The following is a 24,660-nucleotide window of genomic DNA, read 5'->3' on the forward strand; positions in this document are numbered from 1 at the left end:
GAACGATCTGTTACACTAATACACTTTAAAACACAGTTTATATGTAATTCATGTCCCACAGTCTCATACGGAACCTACATCCGCTTTCTTTTATATACTGTTTATGATAAGATACTGTCATCCCCCCTCCCTTCTGTGTGAAAGAATGAATGAGCTAATGTATTTCTACTTACATGCTTGATGGTGGCAGACAAGCCTGTCTGTTAGAGAACAGTAGGACCAACGTCGGAACAGGTAGCTACGCTTTCTAGAAGCAAAGAGGTTTCTATTCTTAGTATTGTCCTGTCCGTCCCTTGTCCTGTTGGTATAGGGAGATGCCTCTCTGGTCACTTCCGTTTGTATTTGTGAAGCACACTCGGTAGCGGGCCAGGGCAGTCTGTCCGCGGCGAGCGTATAAGTGGTAAGATCTACGGCTAAGCGCGTGTCTGCTAAGTCCGTAGGACAATGGATTTCTTAAGTTCAGCCCAACTGAAAATTTGATCACCTTTATTTCAGGTTTGGATCTAAAATATCTAATGTTCTCTTAAATTGCAACGCAGTGTAATTCGAGTGTGAAATTCAGAATACCTTCCGGTAGTTGCTTTGTCACTACTTTGTGAGTAAAGTGGAACCACGTGTTGACCAGTAACTCTAACTAAGATCATCAATCTTAAATGCTAATGTACGTGAGACTATAACGTCTCGTCTTGACAATATTTTTCAATATAGTAACTTTTCTTTATGTTCAACCCACGTGGGGTGTACTTTGTGAGACCAGTACCACGTGCTTATAGAATTGTTTGACCCATCAGGTTAATAGTAAGACGATAGTAACCAGTTCGAGGTTTTTCTTTTGTAAATTGCTTTTCGATTTATTTTGATTATCAAAATTATTGTGGAGTTACACTCTTTGTGTAAACCAAGTTGACCACGTAAAGCATTTGGTGTAATCATCAAAGTAGCCCTCAGCAATTCTTTTCGGGAAGATTTCACAGAGAGTTAGTATGAATTTAGTATACCAATGTGTGGTAATTACATGACGGACAGTATTGCGCTACGAACGTGACTTCTTTGGGTGAAAATTGAATCGGTTGGTTGTGGTTAATTTCCTCTTGCTTATGTTTCAACGTTCTTCGTGCGTTATTTTATGAATGCAGTGATGTATGCAGTCTTCCAATCTTGGCTCCATATTTGATGTGTTCCGTAAGATTACAAACTCACATTTTCACAATCCTAAATAAGGCACCAGTTTAGTTATGAATCAACTTTAATATGCTGAAATTTCAATGAAATGATCAATGTTAAAATAAATTTCCAAATATAAACTGATTTATCTCTTTTTATTTAATTTCTCTTATATATATCACAGGTTGTCGTATGACTATTAAAAGATTATAATTAATGTTAGTCTGGTTGGGAATTTGGTAAGTTAGACTGGATACCTGGTGAAACAGTTGCGCAGTAATGCAAGGTTAACTTTCCCAGATAGCTCACAGGTTTTAACCCATTTTTATGGTCTTGAATATCAGCACCGCTTATACCTCAAATTAATGCAACAACATTACACATGGCGACCCTGTTCTGTGATCCCCCTAGACTCTGGAATCTCTGAAACGTTAGATTGCGAGCATTGTATAATCTTAATTTTTTTCCCTGCAGCGCTCAAACAACTTCTGCGTTGTTCCTGAGCAGACTTTCAAAAGATTCCCGGCGTTGTTGAGCGGCGTTGTGTTGTTTGTCTTGTTTTCTTTTCTATATTTATGTGTTTTATATGTATGTGTTTTTTTTCTTGATTGTAAATTGCACTGACTTCGACCAAAGATCTAAATTTGTTTTGCGTGTGCAAAAGTGCGTACTAAGTTGGGTACCTTTCGTGTAACTGTTGTAATTTTTGGGGGATACATTTATTCTGATTAGTGTGTTGCGTACCGGCTATAAATTGAACTAATGCAGACTCGTAACCAAGCTAAAAGTAGTCGGTCCTACATCTTAAGCAACATGGACCAAGGGGATAATTTAATCTCAACTTAAGCAACTGAAACGTCCCCTTAGAACAATTTATACACGACTGTGCTTAAGCTGACACACAATATTTTTAGCGCAACGCAATCTGACTTCCAAAAATCCCTACGAAAGAATGGCCCTGATTAACGTTAACGTATACGTTTCAAAAATCACTTACCTTACAAAAATCTTCGTTACTCAAGCTACTGCAATACAGCGAGCGCCACAACTGCCAGCTAAATAAAAGATTCAAACTACGGAAGGCACTAACTACTGATAGGTATAGTTAGCAAATGAAAGATTTTAATAGAGAACAAACAATGTATTTACCTTAGTAGTAATAATATATATATATCACTTCATGACACCAATTCTTACAAATTTCAAAACTCCGCCATCTCTCTCCCCACGTCCACCACTGCTGGCGGCTCACCTCCAACTGCCCAACGCTACGCGCTGTTAGCATCCAGCTGCCGCTGCCCAACACTACAATGGCAGACAACAATGCAAACTAAACACAGACTGCGCACAGCACAGCCAGTGATTTTTCATACCGAGCGCTAAGCGGCGTTACCAATAAGAAAACCTAAACAGCCTACTTACACAACATGGACCAAGGGGATAATTTAATCTCGAATATTAACACGTCGGACGGTTCCGAAAATGCAATGAGGAATACTTCAGAGGAAATGCAAAGCAGGACGAACGGCTCACAGTATTGCCAGAAATTAATTGCCTCCAACTAAACAAATTGATTTGACAGAACTCATAAAAGCGTTATTGCATCAAAATAAAGAAAACGCAGAGAAATCAGAAAAACCGTTCCGAGAACAAAAAGAATCATCCGAAAAATCGGTCCGAGAGCTAGGCGAACAAATGACGCAGAAATCTGAAAAATAGATCCTCGAGCTAGGCGAACAAATAGACGAAAAACTAATCCAGCAGACAAATAAAGTCGACAAGTCGATGCAGAGAGTGTCCGATGACACCTCACAAAGAATAAACAATCTGGCAAGTGAAATAAAAAGTGATATTATGAAAGAATTAGGCCGCACATTTGAACAAATTGATGATCGTCTGCAAGCCTTAGAACAGGGCAAGAGGAGTCGCGATGCGGAATCGAAAGAGAGCGAGAAACAGCTTCTTAGGAATTTCCAAGCGCTGGGAGAAGAATACCAAAGAGAACACCAGCAGGTACTCTCGAGGGTCCAGGAGGCGGAAACGAATTGTCCCGCGTCCGTTGGCAACACAGTAGCGGACAACAGTCCAGCGATTCACGCACTAGAACAATTGAAGCAGACTGGGGCGGAGGACGACAGACAAATACATGATAAGATTGCGGCATTAGCGGACATCGTAGGCACGACGAAGGTAACGGAGAGCGATAACAATACTACTCAGGTAGCGGTCGTAAAGACCGAAGAAGTGCGTTCGCTTCTTAGATTTCAGAAGGGACAGTTCGAAGTGAACAGGCGGCACAAAGCTGTAACAGGCGAATTACACGAACGCGTGGCGCATCTGGAAAGCCGCATTGGGTGTGATTCCGAACTCGCCAATGGCACTAAAAATAGCCATACGAACAGTGTAGAGAGGGACTCCGGCCACGAGGGAGGTTTTGACGACAGGGAAGAATATATTTTGAGGGGCAGACATGAGAAAAAATAGAAACATTCAAGGGCCTCGCCGGGAGGAAATGAGGGGATTTGATTTCATACATTTCCTTACGGTGAGAAAGTTTGAGATATTTCTAAATTCGCAAAAAGGAATACATCCACGAGCATGGCTCGAGCAATTTGAGTTCTGTCTTCCCCCACCCCCCCACCCCCACCCCCGACTGTGCAAGTTCACATAGGGTAGAACATATGTGTGGATATTTGGAAGGCGAACCGACGATTCGCATGAGGTCGGCAGCGCGTCACTGCAACTCCACTCGGGAGTTTCGACAAGCCTTTCTGTCCGCCTGTTGGTCGGAAGCGGCACAAGATAGGGTCAAGCAAGGCATAATTATGCAGCCAAATTTGAACCAGTCTTGTTTCGGCAGCCCAGCACGCCTCTTCGACCACAAGCTGCAGGCAAATCAATTTCTATACTACCCACACGGGCCTGCGGAACTAATTAGGATATGCATCACCAAATTGCCGATGCGCTTGCGCCACGTCATTCTTGCGGGACGATGCAAAGAGGACGTGGAAACGTTTAAGACACTTCTCCAAGAGTTGTAATATAATACAGCAGAATGCCCGCCTAATCAAGCACAAAGTTGTTACGGGCCACAGAAGCGCGATCGCAGTCGTGGCCGTAGTACTAATCAACGGCGTGACTGGTCGTCGCGACGCGAACGGAACAATAATCGGGACTGACCGTATAGAAACTGGGATAACAGTCGCGAACACAGGTGGAACAACGGAAATGATCGATGACGTGGACAGGATTGTGAACGCAACAGTTACGGCAACCAGATTCGATACTACGGTGAACACGGTGGGAATAGGACTGTAGGCGGAGCACCTCATGATGTTGGACTTCGGCCGGATAACCCTAGACATAATCCAGCAAATGGCAATGAACAAAACCAGCAATGACAAACGGTCAACGCAGAAGGCGCCCAATCGGAACAAATGAGCGAGATGGCAAATGAGTGCATACGGTATATAGAAATGGAAGATATTAGAGAGGATTTGTTTCAAGAAACTACGAGTGCTAAAATTTCGGGAATAAATCCAGTCGTGACAGTTGCAGTAAACGAAATATGTTCTAAGTGTGACATTGACACTGGAAGCCCTTTCTCCATAATGAGCGAGGCAGCATTTCAAAAATGCGAAGGGACTGGGACTTGGCCCGTTTTTCAAGTCCGAGGGATAAAGGTGAAGGGTGCAATCTACGGTAAGAGCGTAGAAATCCGAAGACAGACTCGGCTTAATTTCACCTGCCAAGGAAGGGAGTTTGAGTACAACTTCTTTGTGCTCCCAATGCTGAGTGTGGCAATGATTTTAGGAAATGACTTCATGAATGCCCACCATGCAATAATTGACATGGTTGGAGGAGTAATGACAGTTCAAGTTGGGGATCAGCAAATTAATTTAGTATTTGATGAATGCATATTACGTGCCGAGTCAGAAATTAGTTGCCTAAAATTTCAAACTCAAACCGAGTCGCAACCCAGGCTGGAGCTACTCGTGAACAATGTAAGTGAGTCGTGCTGTACGTCTGGTGAGCAGGGGAAAGGTGTTGTTTTTGCTGATGCACTGAGAAAGAGCAACGCGGGTGTCAGAACCACGACAGGGAATTGAGAAATTGTATTGTCTACTTAGGAATCATGAACGGGTATTTTCTGAGACTCCAGGGGCAATTTTACTTACCAATTCAGAGTACGTGACCATCAGAAGTTTTCTGTTAGACCATACCCTATTCCCTTGGCGTATAAAGCCCAGGTGGAGAAGGAAATAAACAAGATGTTAGAACAAGGAATAATTGAGCGGGCAGTAAGCTCGTACAACTCACCCTTGCTTGTCGTACCAAAACGCGACAACTCGGTTCGTTTGGTACTAGACTCGAGACAGATAAACACAATTATTATGTCGGAAACGGACAGGCCTGAGAGCCTTGAGGAACTCTTACAACGTTTCCACGGGGTAAAGGTACTATCATCTGTCGACCTCCGTTCGAGTTTTTGGCAAATCGTGCTACACCCATCTTGCAGATAATATACAGCGTTCCTGTGTTATGGAAATTGTTTCCAATTCCGGCGTCTCCCGTTCGGACTAAACGTCTCATCAGCTGCTTTTATAAGGGGATTAAATAGCATTTTGCCTGATGATTTGAAACGGCGAGTGACAATTTACGTGGATGACATATTAATTGCGGAAAAGTCGTGGGAGGATCATAATGACGTTCTGAACAGACTACTGGATGTTTTTGAGAAGGCAGGTGTAACAGTCAACTTAGATAAGTCACAGTTCGGAAGAGAGAACATAAAATTCTTAGGCCATATGGTCTCAGCAAATGGAATACAACCTGACCCGAAGAAAATTGCGGCGATAGCGGAGTGTGCAATTCCGACAAATAAAAAACAGTTGCGAGCATTCTTAGGCCTGTGTAAATTTTATAAGCGATTTATAAATTTTAGTGTACTTGGTACACCCCGTCTATATGGACTAAGAGGGAAGAGCGCTTTGTGGGTCTGGGATCAAGAGGCACAGGATGAATTTTATAAATTGAAAAAAGCATTGGTAGAGGCTCCAATCCTCGTGCATCCCGACCTGACACAAGAATTCTGTTTAATGACGGACAGTTCCTTGTCAGGATTAGGTGCAGCACTCTTTCAAACGGAAGGAAATGATGATATTACAACTTGGAAAACAATATCGTTTGGGAGCAGGGTGCTCTCTCGACGTGCAAAAAAATTGTTCCGTGACAGAACTCGAAGCACTCGCGATAGTTTGGGCATTCTCAAAATTTAGATATTTCTTATTTGGGAGGACCACCAGGGTGTACACCGACCATCGTGCACTCCAATTTCTTATGAGCACAAAAATCACGCATGGGAGACTAGGACGCTGGGCACTATAGCTACAGGAATGTAATTTTACAGTAGAATACATTCCGGGGCAGAAAAATGTAATTGCTGACGCTTTATCGCCATTCGTATAGGTTTGGTTCTCACAGAAGAAGGGGGACTCGGTGGCAACAATTTTAGCATCCTATACTTACAGAACGTAGTGTTTGAGAACTTTGTTACCACCTCTTTAGGGAGTATAGCGGACGAACAGGATAAGGACGCAGTATTGAAAAATATAAAGAAGAAGTGGGAGGACAAGGAGAATGAAGGAATACACCAGTACTACTTAGTGCGCAATAGAGGACAAGAAAGGAGCCCCAGACGACTCCAGATGGGTGTTGGTGATTCCGGAGGAACTCGCAAACAAAATTATATGGTACATACATATGAGTTATGGTCACTTTGGAGCACAGAAATGTTGTGAAAAACTGAAGGAGACATGCTTTTTTAATAACATGCTACGGCGTATTAGTTGTGTACTTAGAATGTGCGGACCTTGTCAGCGAGCAAAGGCGGCCACAGTGACGTATGCTGCATCATTGCACCCGATAATACCAAGCAAACTTTGTGACCTCGCGGCCGTGGATCTATTTGAGCCACTAATACGATCTAAAGCAGGTTTTGCATATGTTTTCGTAGCGGTGGAGCTAACCTCCAAGTTTGTGTGTCTGACTCCGTTGAGGCGAGCCACAGGAAGGGCAGTGGAAACTGCATTTGCAGAGCAGTTTCTGCATGAAGTTGGGGGTGTGAAAAGGGTTATCTCGGATAATGGACCACAATTTAGATCGCAATACTGGCAGCGGATGCTTCGAAGGCGAAGAATTAGACCTATATATATCTCTCTATTTCACCCCAGCTCGAACCCCAGTGAATTAGGAAAATTATGTAGGTTATACTGCAGTCGTGATCACCGATCGTGGGACATACACCTAAAAAGATTTCAGAACATAATTAATGAGTTGCCTAATACGTCAACAAAGCTTCCGACAATCACTGTGCTAAAAAACAAGGAGCCCCCGAGCAAAATCAAAGAGGTGGTGCCTTGGCCACTAGAGCCGAGACTACGCCGGAACGCAATTGTTGACTTAGCTTTACGCATCATCAACCGTGCAGCAGAAGCCAGAGTCAAGGCGTATAAGAAAAACGTGAGAAAAACAGTGTTTCATGTAGGACAAAAAGTTCTTATCAGATCACACAAGCTGTCTAATAAACGGTCAGGTGTCTGCAAGAAATTTTTTAATCTCTTTAACGGCCCGTATCGGATAAGGAAGATTCCCCATGAAAACGCCATAGAAGTTGAAACTCTTCGATCGAAGAAATCAAAAGAGCTACACCATGTGTCCACCGTAAAACCATACATTGAGTAGAAAGGACAGTGAGGAGTAGAGAGGACGGTGAAGAGAAACAATTGATTAGTTTACATTTGTGATAAACGCATTTTGAATAATATGTTGATAAAAATAATGATAAAGATGTTTCTATGTGATTAACTGAAGTGATGTTATCAGTTTTTTTTCTTTCCTTGTGCAATTAGGATTTAGGTTGGTTCAAATGTGAAGATAAAATGTTTCTTTGTGAACGAGTGAAATGCTGTTTATGGTTTTTTTGGTGTAAATTGAAAGAGTCGCTCCTGAGAGAAGCAAGATCTGTGTTGAATTAATGCAAAACTCAGGGGAATATCCGACCTGTGGGTATTATGGGTCTGGCAAAACCAGGTCCCCAGCTGTTAGTAGCCTGGTTTCCGATTTTCTGCTTTCAGTGCTACTATCTATCTATTACTATTCTATATCTGTCATTATAAATGAGGATCTCTTACTAAAGTATGCGTGCTGTATCAATATTTTAAGATAGGAGAACTCTGACAAAGGATGAGTAGGCTTGGAATCTTGAAAACAGGATGGGTAAGTACAATTATTTAACCAGTGGCTTCCCAATATACGCTAATATGTTAATATTGATGATATATGTCTTTTTTGTTCCTTATAACTCAGTACGTAAAGTGCTGTCTGTGGATTTCGTAAGTAGATTGATTCTCTCCGAGGTGAAAGAAGTATTGTGGTTTGTGTAATTTACGTGTCACTGAAATATTATTGTGGTAGTCAAATAAGAGCAGTTTTTCAGTAAATGGAGAATGGAACAGAAATATGGATCCTTTTTGTAGTGTTGATTGATGTTGAGCCAGAGCCTGTAAAATTATTCTGTGTTAATACTTGTGACGTTTATGTGTTTTGCTGATGCTGTGAGTATTAAAGCTTACTGTTTTCACTGGTGCGGGATGCACTGCAGCCTATATGAGTTGAACTGAAGAAATTTCCCTCTTGAAGGTAGAGGGAGATTAAATAATTTTGATTATGGGACCGAAGGAAACCTTGGTTTAATGTAATAAGGATGAAGCAAAGCATTTGTCATTTAAACTACAGGAGGATTCGGATCTTTTGTGTCTATTGTAAGTTCAATATGTTAAGATGAAACTGTTTTACAGTATAGAGTTGACCACAATTTCGCCATTCATGAGAAATGAATCCAGAATGACCACCACAGGCGAAATAACTGATTTGGAAGCGAAAGGTAACTTAAAGAATGAACGGAATGGGTAAGAAAATGTAGTATAACCTTGTAAGTAGGCTGTTTAGGTTTTTATACTGGTAACGCCACGTAGCGCTCTGTATGAAAATCACTGGCTGTGCTGTGTGCAGTCTGTGGCTGGTTGGCATTGTTGTAATACTCGCCATTGTAGTGTTGGGCAGCTGGATGTTAACAGCGCGTAGCGCTGCGCATTTGAAGGTGAGCCACCAACAGTGGTGGATGTGGGGAGAGAGATGGCGGAGTTTTGAAATTTGTAAGAATGGATGTCATGAACTAATATATATATTATGACTATTAAGGTAAATACATTGTTTGTTCTCTATTAAAATCTTTCATTCGCTAACTATGCCTATCAGTAGTTAGTGCTTTCCGTAGTTTGAATCTTTTATTTACCTGGCAGTAGTGGCGCTCGCTGTATTGCAGTAGTTCGAGTAACAAAGATTTTTGTTGAGGTAAGTGATTTGTGAAAGGTATAGCTTAATGTTAGTCAAGGCCATTCTTTTGTAGGGATTTTTGGAAGTGAGATTGCGTTGCGCTAAAAATTAGCGCGTAATCATAGAGAGAATTTCCTTTGTACTTGCAGTCTTTCATTGTTGTACAGCAAAATAGTTGTGGCATGCATGTAGTTTTGCACGAAGTATTTAACAGCTGCGCTTGCAATTAACTAGATATTATTTTGAGTGCTATGTTAATGTGTTCTCTTATTTTTGCTCTTCAAATTGCGGTTTTCTGTGTTATCGTGTGAAATATTGTGACAATAATGGCGTGTGAAAAAGTAACACCAGGCTCCAAAGTAAACTAAGAAATAATAGTGACGACGAGCGTAGCTTACCACCACCACTGTGTAATGAATTAACAGACATTCAAAGTAGTAATTTGGCAACTATGCATAGGGAAATGGAGCGGGCGTCAAATAATGGTGTAGACAGTGAAACAGGTAGTGAACAGGGAAGCATTATCGATCGATCGGTCGGCAACAGCTCGCCTCAGGAATCGGGAATGACAGAGCACAATCTTGCAAATACAGTAGATTCAGGTTTTGCGTCCTCACCATTTTCTTAAATAAATCAAGACACATTTTCTGTTTTTCAAACTTCGAATATTGTCGGTTCAAAGGTATTGCCGAATAGCACTGAGGAACATGTTTCAGACACCAGTGCATTGTTATTACAATTAATGCAACAAATGGGACAAAAGCTTCAAAAGTTAGACACAATGGAACAAAATCTTCAAAAGTTAGACCCAATGGAACAAAATCAGAGACGAACACAGCAAAAGCTTCAAAAGTTAGACACAAAGGAACAAAATCAGAGACAAACACAGCAAAAGTTAGACGCAATGGAACAAAAGCTTCAAAAGATAGACTCAGTGGAACATATGCTTGAACAAAGACGTGAAGATTTAACGACATTGGTCCAGAAGCGTGGCTTCATCAATTCTCTCATTGTCCCCCCCCCCCCCCCCCCCCCCAGGTGGTCATTAGAGCACAGAGTAAAAATTAAGTGTGGCTACTTAGAGAATGAATCAGCTGTAAGAATGCGATCGGTCATTCACGATTGCCACAGTGAAGGAGAATTTTACCATGCCTTCCTCTCAGCATATTGGTCTCAAGCCAGACAAGACCGAGTAAAACTTGGCATCATAATGATGAAACATTTCGAACAATCTGAATTTTCCAGTCTTGTGAAATATTTTGAAGACATGTTGCACAAGAATCAGTACCTGTCAAACCAATACAGACCCTCAGAACTCATCCGCATTTGCTTAATCAAATTGCCTGAACATTTACGACAGATTATTTTAGCAGGACGATGCAAAGACGACATTGAAGCTTTTCAGGGACTGTTACAAGAATTAGAAATTGACACTGAGAATCGCGGAACGCAAAAACAGGAACACAACAATTACAGGTCACATCCGTCGCACTTCCGCGATGAAAGAAATAATAACTGGACACGACAAGGCTATTCCTACAACGTAAATCGTGACCAAAACAGCCACCACCCGTATGACAACCGTTGGCAGAGTAGTAATAATTACAGGGAAAAATCACCTCTCCGCAGTAACGACTATCACAGAGACAATCAGAGAAACAGACAATTTGGAAACCACAATAATTATTATCAAGGGAGACAGAAAAACTTTAGACGCAACGGTCCAGCGCGCAGTTACGATTCAAGGAGAAATTCTCCACCACGTGACCGACAAGAAAGAAACTATGGAATCTACCGACATGACGACAGACGATATGATGGTAACGACAGACCTGAATTGCATCAGAACTGGCGGGATTCAAACAGAACAGGGCCCTCTCGACAAGGTGAATTTGTAGGAGTTAGGTCTCCAAATCCCAATAACGACGCGCGCCAACAAAGACACAATAGGAAATGACTCATACCGCTGGCAGCCACAAAATGTACGCATGAAACTGACGACGCAGCTGCCGTAGATAGTAATTACGTAAAAATGGAAGACATTAGGGACATCTTACTCCAGGAACACGACGTAAAACGTAACAACATTGCATATCCTGTGATTCACATTACAGTAAATGACGTAAAATTTACGGCAGTACTTGACTCTGGCAGTCCCATTTTAGTAATTGGTGAAACAGCTTTTAGCAAATGCAACAAGTCGAACGATTACAAGGTGCAATCGTTGGAAAAAGTGTAGATGTACGCCAACAAACCAACTTAGAATTCTTCTGTCAAAGCCATAGCTTCTCTATGAACTTTCTCATTGTTCCACTATTGTCGACGGGAATTATACTGGGAGTAGACTTTTTGAATGAATACAAAGCAACCTTAAACTTTCACGATGCTGAAATAAGTTTAGAGAAAGAAGGTAAGTCAATAGCTTTGAAATTTGAAGATTGGCTCTCAAACCATGACAAGGAAATTAATCGGCTTTACCTTCTGTTAGACAACAGTTCGGAATTTTCTACGGAACTAGACACTAACAATCACTCTGCAAGAACTGACAGGAATGATATCAATGACATATTTGAAACTAATGAGTTAATTCACAATAAAATTCGAACAATTGAGAATTGTAATGACACTGACAGGCAAGACCTTTTTGAGATTTTACAAGCACATTCCACAGTTTTTACTCACAAAACAGGAACAATCAAGGGATTTCAATACCAATTTCGTGTTCGTGAGCATACTAAATTTTGTGTTAGACCATACGTAATTCCAGCACATTATAGGGACCGTGTTAGAACAGAAACACAATCTATGCTTGACGAGGGCATTATTGAGCCTGCAGTAAGTTCATACAACAATCCATTACATGTTGTTGAGAAGAAAAATGGATCGATCAGGCTTATCTTAGATTCGAGACAAATCAATACTATCATTATTCCTGAAACAGACAGGCCGCAAACGTTGGAAGAACTTCTTCAAAATTTTAATGGTGTAAAGGTGTTGTCTTCCATTGATCTCAGATCCAGCTTTTATCACATCTAACTTCATCCAGAATGTAGAAAATACACAGCTTTTCTTTGTTTCGGCGTTTGTTATCAGTTTCGGAAACTTCCTTTTGGTTTGAACATTTCTTCGGCAGCTTTCATTCACGGGATAAATTCCATATTATCTGATCTCTTAAAACGTCACATCACCTTATATGTGGATGATATTCTAATAGCACAAGCCTAATGGGAACAACATAATCGCATCCTCAACAGTTTGTTACGTATTTTTGCAGAATCTGGAATTACAGTTAACTTGGAAAAGTCGGAATTCGGTAGGTCAAAGGTGAGGTTTTTGGAACATATTATTTCTTCTGAAGGCATTCAGCTGGATCCTGAAAAGTTAGAAGCAATCAGAACCATTCCAGTTCCATCCACAAAAAGACAAGTCCGCAATTTTCTAGGTCTCGTAAATTTTTACCGTCTTTTTCTGAATATGCAAATTCTAGTTACACCAAAACTTTGTTCTCTCACTGGAAAAAATACTATTTGGAACTGGGACGAACAATCACAGTTGGAATTCAATTCTTTGAAAGAATCGCTACTTAACGCGCCAAATAGCTTTTGCCTTAGCATGGTTTCTTCTAAAGTCGGTCTTGGCGCCCATTTATTTCAAGAAGCCATAGAAAATGACTCTACAGTTCAGAAAACCATTGCTTTTGCTAGCCGAGTGCTAAAAAAATCTGAAAACAATTATTTCGTTACCTCACTTCCCACGCCCGGGTTCCCGGGTTCGATTCCCGGCGGGGTCAGGGATTTTCTCTGCCTCGTGATGGCTGGGTGTTGTGTGATGTGCTTAGGTTAGTTAGGTTTAAGTAGTTCTAAGTTCTAGGTGACTCATGACCATAGCTGTTAAGTCCCATAGTGCTCAGAGCCATTTGAACCATTCCGTTACTGAATTACAAGCTTTAGCTATCGTTTGGGCATTTAACAAATTCCGTTTCTTTCTTTCTGGTCAGCACGTAAAAGTATACAGTGATTATCGTGCATTACAATTTCTTATGTCTTCAAAATTAAATCATGACAGGTTAAAACGTTGGGCATTGTTTCTGCAAGAATTCCACTTCACAATAGTCTACATTCCCGGCAAGGAGAACATTGTTGCAGACGCAGTGTCACACACACCGTCTGGGCTTGAGAAAAGTAACGCAGAAGACAACCTCGAGAAAAATTTCAGTATTCTTTACATTCAGAAATTCGCCTTTGAAAACTTCATCACCACATCTTTAAAGGACATTGCTCATGAACAAGATAAAGATCCGATTTGGAAAGACATCAAAAGTAAATGGCATGAAAAGCCGCACACTCAGATTCGGCATTATTATCTGGTTTGAAACAACATACTCTTCAAACGCTGCTTTGTTGATGACAAGCTATGTGTACTTTGCACTCCAGACGATTTTGTTAATAAGCTCATTTGGTACATTCAGTTCAGATACGCACATTTTGGTCCACGAAAATGTTATCATATTCTTCGAACGACTTGTTATTTTAACAATGTGGAAAAGAGAATTCGAAGAGTCTTGTCTATTTGTAAAACTTTGTCAAAAGGCGAATCCATCTACTATCTCACATCGTGCTCCGTTGTTTCCTATCATCCCTTCTAAATAAAAATAATTTGCTGCTGTTGATCTCTTGGGACCGCTTGTCAGAACATCGAATGGATTTTCGTACGTTCTAGTCGCTGTTGAACTTACTTCAAAATTTGTTTCTTTCACTCCGTTACGTAAAGGAACTGAACGGTCTGTATCCAACGCCTTTGTTAAAAATTTCTTACGTGAAGTTGGACACGTTAGTAAAGTCATTTCGGATAACGGACCAATATTCAGATCTCCTGTTTGGTCACACATGCTTCGGAATCATAAAATCAAACCAGTTTTTATTTCATTGTACTCATCACATTGTAACCCATCTGAACGGATTATGAAAGTAATCAATAAGCTTTGCAGACTTTATTGTCACAGAAAGCATCAGCATTGGGACAGATATTTACACTTATTTCAAAACGTGCTGAATGAAATGCCTCACGACTCCACTGCGTTACCACCTACTCTTGTACTAAAGAATGAAGAACCACCGAACAGAATCAGAGAGCTTGTACCTTTTCCGAATACACGTTAACTTCGACACAAAGGCATAATTGATTTAGCTATTAAAAATATAAAATTTGTAGCAGACAAAAGGAGAAAACTACACGACAAAGCAAATGCAAAGAAATTATATATTGGTCAGAAAGATCCAATTAAAGCTCAGTCATTTTCACATAAGAAGAAACACTTGAGTCACAAGTTCTTTCTACACTCCTGGAAATGGAAAAAAGAACACATTGACACCGGTGTGTCAGACCCACCATACTTGCTCTGGACACTGCGAGAGGGCTGTACAAGCAATGATCACACGCACGGCACAGCAGACACACCAGGAACCGCGGTGTTGGCCGTCGAATGGCGCTAGCTGCGCAGCATTTGTGCACCGCCGCCGTCAGTGTCAGCCAGTTTGCCGTGGCATACGGAGCTCCAACACTGGTAGCATGCCGCGACAGCGTGGACGTGAACCATATGTGCAGTTGACTGACTTTGAGCGAGGGCGTATAGTGGGCATGCGGGAGGCCGGGTGGACGAACCGCCGAATTGCTCAACACGTGGGGCGTGAGGTCTCCACAGTACATCGATGTTGTCGCCAGTGGTCGGCGGTCGTGCACGAACGCTGGTCCAACTGAGGCGCCAGGTGGAAATGGCATGGCAAGCCGTTCCACAGGACTACATCCAGCATCTCTACGATCGTCTCCATGGGAGAATAGCAGCCTGCATTGCTGCGAATGGTGGATATACACTGTACTAGTGCAGACATTGTGCATGCTCTGTTGCGTCGACCTGGGACCGGACCGCAGCGACGCACGGATGCACGCCAAGACCGTAGGATCCTACGCAGTGCCGTAGGGGACCGCACCGCCACTTCCCAGCAAATTAGGGACACTGTTGCTCCTGGAGTATCGGCGAGGACCATTCGCAACCGTCTCCATGAAGCTGGGCTACGGCCCCGCACACCGTTAGGCCGTCTTCCGCTCACGCCCCAACATTGTGCAGCCCGCCTCCAGTGGTGTCGCGACAGGCGTGAATGGAGGGACGAATGGAGACGTGTCGTCTTCAGCGATGAGAGTCGCTTCTGCCTTGGTGCCAATGACGGTCATATGCGTGTTTGGCGCCGTGCAGGTGAGCGCCACAATCAGGACTGCATACGACCGAGGCACACAGGGCCAACACCCGGCATCATGGTGTGGGGAGCGATCTCCTACACTGGCCGTACACCTCTGGTGATCGTCGAGGGGACACTGAATAGTGCACGGTACATCCAAACCGTCATCGAACCCATCGTTCTACAATTCCTAGACCGGCAAGGGAACTTGCTGTTCCAACAGGACAATGCACGTCCGCATGTATCCCGTGCCACCCAACGTGCTCTAGAAGGTGTAAGTCAACTACCCTGGCCAGCAAGATCTCCGGATCTGTCCCCCATTGAGCATGTTTGGGACTGGATGAAGCGTCGTCTCATGCGGTCTGCGCGTCCAGCACGAACGCTGGTCCAACTGAGGCGCCAGGTGGAAATGGCATGGCCAGCCGTTCCACAGGACTACATCCAGCATCTCTACGATCGTCTCCATGGGAGAATAGCAGCCTGCATTGCTGCGAAAGGTGGATATACACTGTACTAGTGCCGACATTGTGCATGCTCTGTTGCCTGTGTCTATGTGCCTGTGGTTCTGTCAGTGTGATCATGTGATGTATCTGACCCCAGGAATGTGTCAAAAAAGTTTCCCCTTCCTGGGACAATGAATTCACGTTGTTCTTATTTCAATTTCCAGGAGTGTAGTTTACAATGGACCTTACAGAATGCGACGTATACCACATGATAATTGCGTTGAAGTTGAAACTCTGCGTACTAGGAATAGTAAAGGTTTACACCACATTTCACATGTAAAACCGTTTATTGAAAGATAATCTGCTTTTTAACTTTGTCTTTACCATAAAACTTTTCACTTCACATTTCTAGTATGCTTCGTCAGACTTAAGAAATTGTTAACATGCAGCAATGTTTGAAGTTAAATATCCAGTCGCCGGCATCGGTGGTCTCGCGGTTCTAGGCGCGCAGTCCGGAACCGTGCGACTGCTACAGTTGCAGGTTCGAATCCTGCCTCGGGCATGGATGTGTGTGATTTCCTTAGGTTAGTTAGGTTTAAGTAGTTCTAACTTGTAGGGGACTGATGACCACAGCAGTTGAGTCCCATAGTGCTCAGAGCCATTTGAACCATTTTAAATATCCAGTCTAGAACCTAGGGAACATATTGAGACAGTATTTACAAGTGCTTTGTTATAGTGAACAGACGACACAGTGTTGTATTTGTACATTCTTGCTTGTTAGTTGCACGATCACGTAACGACTATCAGGATTACATACTTAGGACATATACTGGTACTGCTAATGAGATTTTAATGCAACATTTTGGTTTACTTGAAGATACATTCTGGATTTAAAGTACTTTCTGTGAGATACAAGATGACACAGTGATTAGATTATGTGACAACCACATGATTTTATCACGACGCTACTAATGAGTGACGATTTACAATGTTGCTTTTGCGGTGTATCTGTTTTATATCTGCGCAGTTTTTCTGAATTATTGTGGAAAGTAAAACATGTTTTAGTAGTAACTTTTGTGGTATAGCTACAATAAGACAGCCTTTTCCGTAGCACAACAATACGTTGCAGCACAGTACTTTCTTCATCACGACAATAAGCGTAATAACTAAGATATTTATACGCAAAGCATTTCACTTTTGTTTATCATGAGGTAAGTACATTGACCTCGGCAGAACTTAGCTTTCGGAGGACGATAACTACGACACTTCCACAGAATTATCTTACAGCAAGACGCACATTTGAGTGATTAATTTTGTACTTGAACCATTTATTTTTCAAGATTTTTGAATTACAAAGAAATTTTTCCGTGATACATTTCATTCCATTGCTGTCATCTGTAACACCTGAGGGTATAATTCCATTAATCCTCAGGAGGGTACACGCTTACTTTGTGTACCATGTGTGTGGCAAGCACAAGGAGCCTTATCTAATATGGTATTTGCTTATACAACTTTACACATCGGTACCATATTTCTCTAACACATAAATTACATAGATATCTGGTTATTTAACTGAGAGAGACAAACATTTTTTTTTTTACTACGTCAGTGACAGATGTTTACGCAATTACACAGCTGGATAACTTTACACTTATGAAATTGTATTTTGTCTGTGCTGTGTGAACCCTTCATATTTTTTCGGAACCTTTGTGATACTATGAGAGCTTTGAATGATGTATTTGGTATGGGATCATGATTTTTAAAGTACGTTTGAGGTTGATGAAGCTTTTGACATGAGCAGAGAATTTTTTTTAGGTTTTGAAATTACTGGAGGAAGCTACGACGATTTTGAGATTTGGCTGAGGTTTTATGATGTTATGATGACGATGTGCATTATGCTGTTGCGGTATGTTTATGATCAATGAGCTGATGATATATGAGGAATTTGATTACGCTACGTATTTATTATGATGAAATATTGAAGAAGTGTCTAGGAATATGTATATGTGTAATAAAGCAAGGAATAATAGGTAGTGGTTAGGGACTCTGGTTTGTGAAAAAGGATGTTGGAAACCGAGAATCGTACTTTTAAGAGTTATGACTTGTGTGGATATGCGTGAATGTATCACTATGCTGGCGAAAACTTTTTGGACACTGTTATATTTATAGGATTTTGTTTCTACACATTTGTAACGCAAATTCTCGACCTGTGAAATATTTTATATGAGACTATCACTGTTGTGCTAACTGGCGTCGTAAATATTTCAGTGAGAAAGTTAAGTGACCATCTTCACGTAATGCGTCATGGGCACCCAGCTGCGCGACAATCGCCTCGAAAAAAAGCCATTAGTGTGTGCCTTTCAGAGGCACAGGTGGAGAAAAAAAAGGTCCATTATCCTCGCTATTGATATTTCTTTGTAGAAAGCATCGTAAATACGACACACTCAGACTTGAAAACATACAATTATACTGTGGAGCTCTTAATTTATGATATTTACTAAAATGCCTAATGAAACGATGAGAAACATTTCACGGCTATTGTCTTGCTAGTTGAAAGATTGTTTACTGCACTATGAAACGCCATATGGCTAGTGAATGACGTTTCACGCCTTGCTTTGTCTATTTTGTTTAATATCTAGTTTCTAGCTGCACTGCAGCATTGGTTAAAATAAAATTTTATAGATGTACTAATATAAATATTTTCTGTCTACAGATCCAGTACATAATAATAATGTGGAAATAAATGATGAGGTAAGATGATGGAAAATAAATAATGAGGTAAGAAATATGTGAATATATAAATACAGAAATTGCTTGGATAGGATTTTTTTTGGCTGGAGCAAATGTTGAAATAAGAGAGACGATCTATGGAATGAAGTTTTGAGTTGGGCTGCATTCCCAAATGTTACACTGAAAAAAAAAACCTGTCCTTTCCTTTTGAGTTATCTCACTATGTGTTTGTGTACCCTTGTGTATTTGTTTTCGTCCTGTCTCTGTATACTGTTTCATAGAATTTTTTCTCTTCTAATACTAAGCTATATTCACTATGATGACGAATACTGTTATCCTCAAATATAATTTGCATTAATAACATGTTATTTACTTTGTAAAGATGTTTAGACATTATTTATTCTGTTTTATTTTAATGCTCATGTGTGAAGTTGATGTTTCAAAAGTTATTCTGACGTTTTGTGTATGTGCTTATGTCATAATTCCTGTAACACTGATGTACATGTTTATTTCTATTCTGTTGTAAATCCTTTTTTAATACAAATGTTATCGGTATTGTTATGTTCTTTAATGAAGTATTTTGTAGCTTTGTTATTGTATTCTTATGTTATAAAATTGTAATTGACACCAGTTCAGCAAATTAAGTAACTTGTAACTTACATTTCACTGCACACATTTCTGTTGGTCATACTATATGGACAATATGTGAGAAGTAGGGACTGATAGTGTTTGCACGTGTCTTAATAATTCTGCAAGGGACTGGTTCACAACATTGCTGGTTCTAAGCACAATTAAAAAAAAAAAAACTTTATGAGTGCACAAGTGGTGGTTCATGGACTTGCTATATTCTCCGCAAGACTCTTCGATGGTGATTGTGCACCTGCACAGTCGCAACAGATGGCTGCTGGCCGTCTCTACATGGACTACAGTGGGTCTGCATCTTTCATGGCCCACTAATACCATTATTTCTACAAGGACTGCAGTGGGTCTGCACATCTGGTGGCCCACCAATACCATAATCTCTGCCAGGGCTATTGTGAGTCTGCTCTGTGATGACCTATCTACCAATATTCTTCAAAACTTCGACTGACTCTGCTGTGAGTTTGCTCTATTGTGGCTCATTACCTGCCTGCATGTCAAGAGTCAGCACTGTTTTTCCGTTGGAAGGACAACACTACTTCAAGACTGCATGGAAATCCACTACATCTGTGTGCATTCTCTTTTACTGCTCAGACTTTGAGAAAAAAAATCTGCAATTTTACTGTGATGAATGATCAGGACTGTCTTCATGGACTGTGAGAAAATTTTAGCTTTTGACCAACATTGTATCAATAACTGTGTTCATTTGATATCTTTGTTATGGTAATTATGAAATTTTTTTTCAAATCTGTATAGGCCACTGGCCAAAACAATTTGTAAAATTTTTTTGTGGGGAGCATGGGGGCTATGTAAGTAGGCTGTTTAGATTTTTATATTGGTAACTCCACATAGCGCTCTATATGAAAATCACTGGCTGTGCTGTGTGCAGTCTGTGGCTGGTTGGCATTGTTGTAATACTCGCCATTGTAGTTTTGGGCAACTGGATGTTAACAGCGCGTAGCGCTGCGCAGTTGGAGGTGAGCCGCCAGCAGTGGTGGATGTGGGGAGAGATATGGCGGAGTTTTGAAATTTGTAAGAATGGATGTCATGAACTGATATATATATTATGACTATTAAGGTAAATACATTGTTTGTTCTCTATTAAAATCTTTCATTCGCTAACTATGCCTATCAGTAGTTAGTGCCTTCCGTAGTTTGAATCTTTTATTTAGCTGGCAGTAGTGGCGCTCGCTGTATTGCAGTAGTTCGAGTAACAAAGATTTTTGTGAGGTAAGTGATTTGTGAAAGGTATAGGTTAATGTTAGTCAGAGCCATTCTTTTGTAGGGATATTTGAAAGTCAGATTGCGTTGCGTTAAAAATATTGTGAGTCAGTTTAAGCACAGTCCTGTATAATTTTTCGAAGGGGACGTCTCAACCTGTATAATGAAAATATTTTTACCCTTCTCAGAGTCATCTGTGTGATTAATTCTTGTGATAACGTAATTCTAGATGAAATTGTCCTACTGTTTTATGTGTGAACATGTTGTTGTTGTTGTGGTATTCAGTCCTGAGACTGGTTTGATGCAGCTCTCCATGCTACTCTATCCTTTGCAAGCTTCTTCATCTCCCAGAACCCACTGCAACCCACATCCTTCTGAATCTGCTTAGTGTATTCATCTCTTGGTCTCCCTCTACGATTTTTGCCCTCCACACTGCCCTCCAATACTAAATTGGTGATCCCTTGATACCACAGAACATGTCCTACCAACCGATCCCTTCTTCTGGTCAAGTTATGCCACAAACTTCTCTTCTCCCCAAACCTGTTCTTCACTTCCTCCTTAGCTATGTGATCTACCCATCTGATCTTCAGCATTCTTCTGTAGCACTACATTTCGAAAGCTTCTATTCTCTTCTTGTCCAAACTATTTATCGTCCACGTTTCACTTCCATACATGGCTACACTCCATACAAATACTTTGAGAAATGACTTCCTGACACTTAAATCTATACTCGATGTTAACAAATTTCTCTTCTTCAGAAACGCTTTCCTTGCCATTGCCAATCTACATTTTATATCCTCTCTACTTCGACCATCATCAGTTATTTTGCTCCCCAAATAGCAAAATTCCTTTACTACTTTAAGTGTGACATTTCCTAATGTAATTCCCTCAGCATCACCCGACCTAATTCGACTACATTCCATTATCCTCGTTTTGCTTTTGTTGATGTTCATGTTATATCCTCCTTTCAAGACACTGTCCATTCCATTCAACTGCTCTTCCAAGTCCTTTGCTGTCTCTGACAGAATTACAATGTCATCGGCGAACGTCAAAGTTTTTATTTCTTCTCCATGGATTTTGATACCTACTCCGAATTTTTCTTTTGTTTCCTTTACTGCTTGCTCAATATACAGATTGAATAACATCGGGGAGAGGCTACAACCCTGTCTCACTCCCTTCCCAACCACTGCTTCCCTTTCATGTCCCTCGACTCTTATAACTGCAATCTGGTTTCTGTACAAATTGTAAATAGCCTTTCGCTCCCTGTATTTTACCCCTGCCACATACAGAATTTGAAAGAGAGTATTCCAGTCAACATTGTCAAAAGCTTTCTCTAAGTCTACAAATGCTAGGAACGTAGGTTTGCCTTTCCTTAATCTTTCCTCTAAGATAAGTCGAAGGTCAGTATTGCCTCACGTGTTCCATTATTTCTACGGAATCCAAACTGATCTTCCCCGAGGTCGGCTTCTACTAGTATTTCCATTCGTTTGTAAAGAATTCGTGTTAGTATTTTGCAGCTGTGACTTATTAAACTGATAGTTCGGTAATTTTCACATCTGTCAACACCTGCTTTCTTTGGGATTGAAATTATTATATTCTTATTGAAGTCTGAGGGTATTTCACCTGTCTCATACATCTTGATCACCAGATGGTAGAGTTTTGTCAGGACTGGTTCTCCCAAGGCTGTCAGTAGTTCTAATGGAATGTTGTCTACTCCTGGCACCTTGTTTCGACTTTTGGTCAAACTCTTCACGCAATATCGTATCTCCCATTTCATCTTCATCTACATCCTCTTCCATTTCCATTATATTGTCCTCAAGTACATCACCCTTGTATAGACCCTCTATATACTCCTTCCACCTTTCTGCTTTCCCTTCTTTGCTTAGAACTAGGTTTCCATCTGAGCTCTTGATGTTCATACAAGTGGTTCTCTTATCTCCAAAGGTCTCTTTAATTTTCCTGTAGGCAGTATCTATCTTACCCCTAGTGAGATAAGCCTCTACATCCTTAATTTTGTCCTCTAGCCATCACTGCTTAGCCATTTTGCATTTCTTGTCGATCTCATTTTTGAGACGTTTGTATTCCATTTTGCCTGCTTCATTTACTGCATTTTTATATTTTCTCCTTTCATCAATTAAATTCAATATTTCTTCTGTTACCCAAGGATTTCTAGCAGCCCTCGTCTTTTTACCTACTTTATCCTCTGCTGACTTCACTACTTCATCCCTCAGAGCTACCCATTCTTCTTCTACTGTATTTCTTTCCCCCATTCCTGTCAATTGTTCCCTTATTCTCTCCCTGAAACTCTGTACAACCACTGGTTCTTTCAGTTTGTCCAGGTCCCATCTCCTTAAATTCCCACCTTTTTGCAGTTTCTTCAGTTTTAATCTACAGGTCATACCCAATAGATTGTGGTCAGAGTCCACATCTGCCCCTGGAAATGTCTTACAATTTAAAACCTGGTTCCTAAATCTCTGTCTTACCATTACATAATCTATCTGATACCTTTTAGTATGTCCAGGGTTCTTCCATCTATACAACCTTCTTTCATGGTTCTTAAACCAAGTGTTAGCTATGACAAAGTTGTGCTCTGTGCAAAATTCTACGAGGCGGCTTCCTCTTTCATTTCTTAGCCCCAATCCATATTCACCTACTACGTTTCCTTCTCTCCCTTTTCCTACACTCGAATTCCAGTCGCCCATGACTATTAAATTTTCGTCTCCCTTCACTACCTGAATAATTTATTTTATCTCATCATACATTTCTTCAATTTCTTCGTCATCTGCAGAGCTAGTTGGCATACAAACTTGTACTACTGTAGTAGGTATGGGCTTCGTATCTATCTTGTGCACAATAATGCGTTCACTATGCTGTTTGTAGTAGCTTACCCGCATTCCTATTTTCCTATTCATTATTAAACCTACTCCTGCATTACCCCTATATGATTTTGTGTTTATAACTCTGTATTCACCTGACCAAAAGTCTTGTTCCTCCTGCCACCGAACTTCACTAATTCCCACTATATCTAACTTTAACCTATCCATTTCCCTTTTTAAATTTTCTAACCTTCCTGCCCGATTAAGGGATCTGACATTCCACACTCCGATCCGTAGAACGCCAGTTTTCTTTCTCCTGATAACGACATCCTCCTGAGTAGTCCCCGCCTGGAGATCCGAATGGGGGACTATTTTACCTGCGGAATATTTTACCCAAGAGGACGCCATCATCATTTAATCATACAGTAAAGCTGCATGCCCTAGGGTAAAAATTACGGCCGTAGTTTCCTCTTGCTTTCAGCCGTTCGCAGTACCAACTCAGCAAGGCCGTTTTGGTTATTGTTACTAGGCCAGATCAGTCAATCATCCAGACTGTTGCCCTTGCAACTACTGAAAAGGCTGCTGTCTCTCATCAGGAACCACACGTTTGTCTGGCCTCTCAACAGGTACCCCTCCGTTGTGGTTGTACCTACGGTACGGCTATCTGTAACGCTGAGGCACGCAAGCCACCCCACCAACGGCAAGGTCCATGGTCCAGGGGGGGGATCACATAAGTATGATAAACAAATTCTGTGAATGCAGTTGAGAACGTGAAAGCGAACCGGCTAAACTCCTACGAGACAGCGAGAGCAGCGAGGAGGAGGGCTAGTTGTAAACTGGCGTGTTTCCTAGCATGACACACTGTCAACCGCGCCACTTCGGGAGCGCGGTCGACCACAAAAGAAGGGTACGCGGCAAACACTTTGCCTTGCACCCAGAGCTAATGGCCTGCCGCTCCAGTGCGACCCTCCATGGAGGCGATGAACTGAGATGGCCGAGCGGTCCATCTGCTGGCAA

The sequence above is a fragment of the Schistocerca gregaria genome, chromosome 1, assembly GCF_023897955.1.
Source record: "Schistocerca gregaria isolate iqSchGreg1 chromosome 1, iqSchGreg1.2, whole genome shotgun sequence".
Lineage (NCBI taxonomy): Eukaryota > Metazoa > Arthropoda > Insecta > Orthoptera > Acrididae > Schistocerca > Schistocerca gregaria.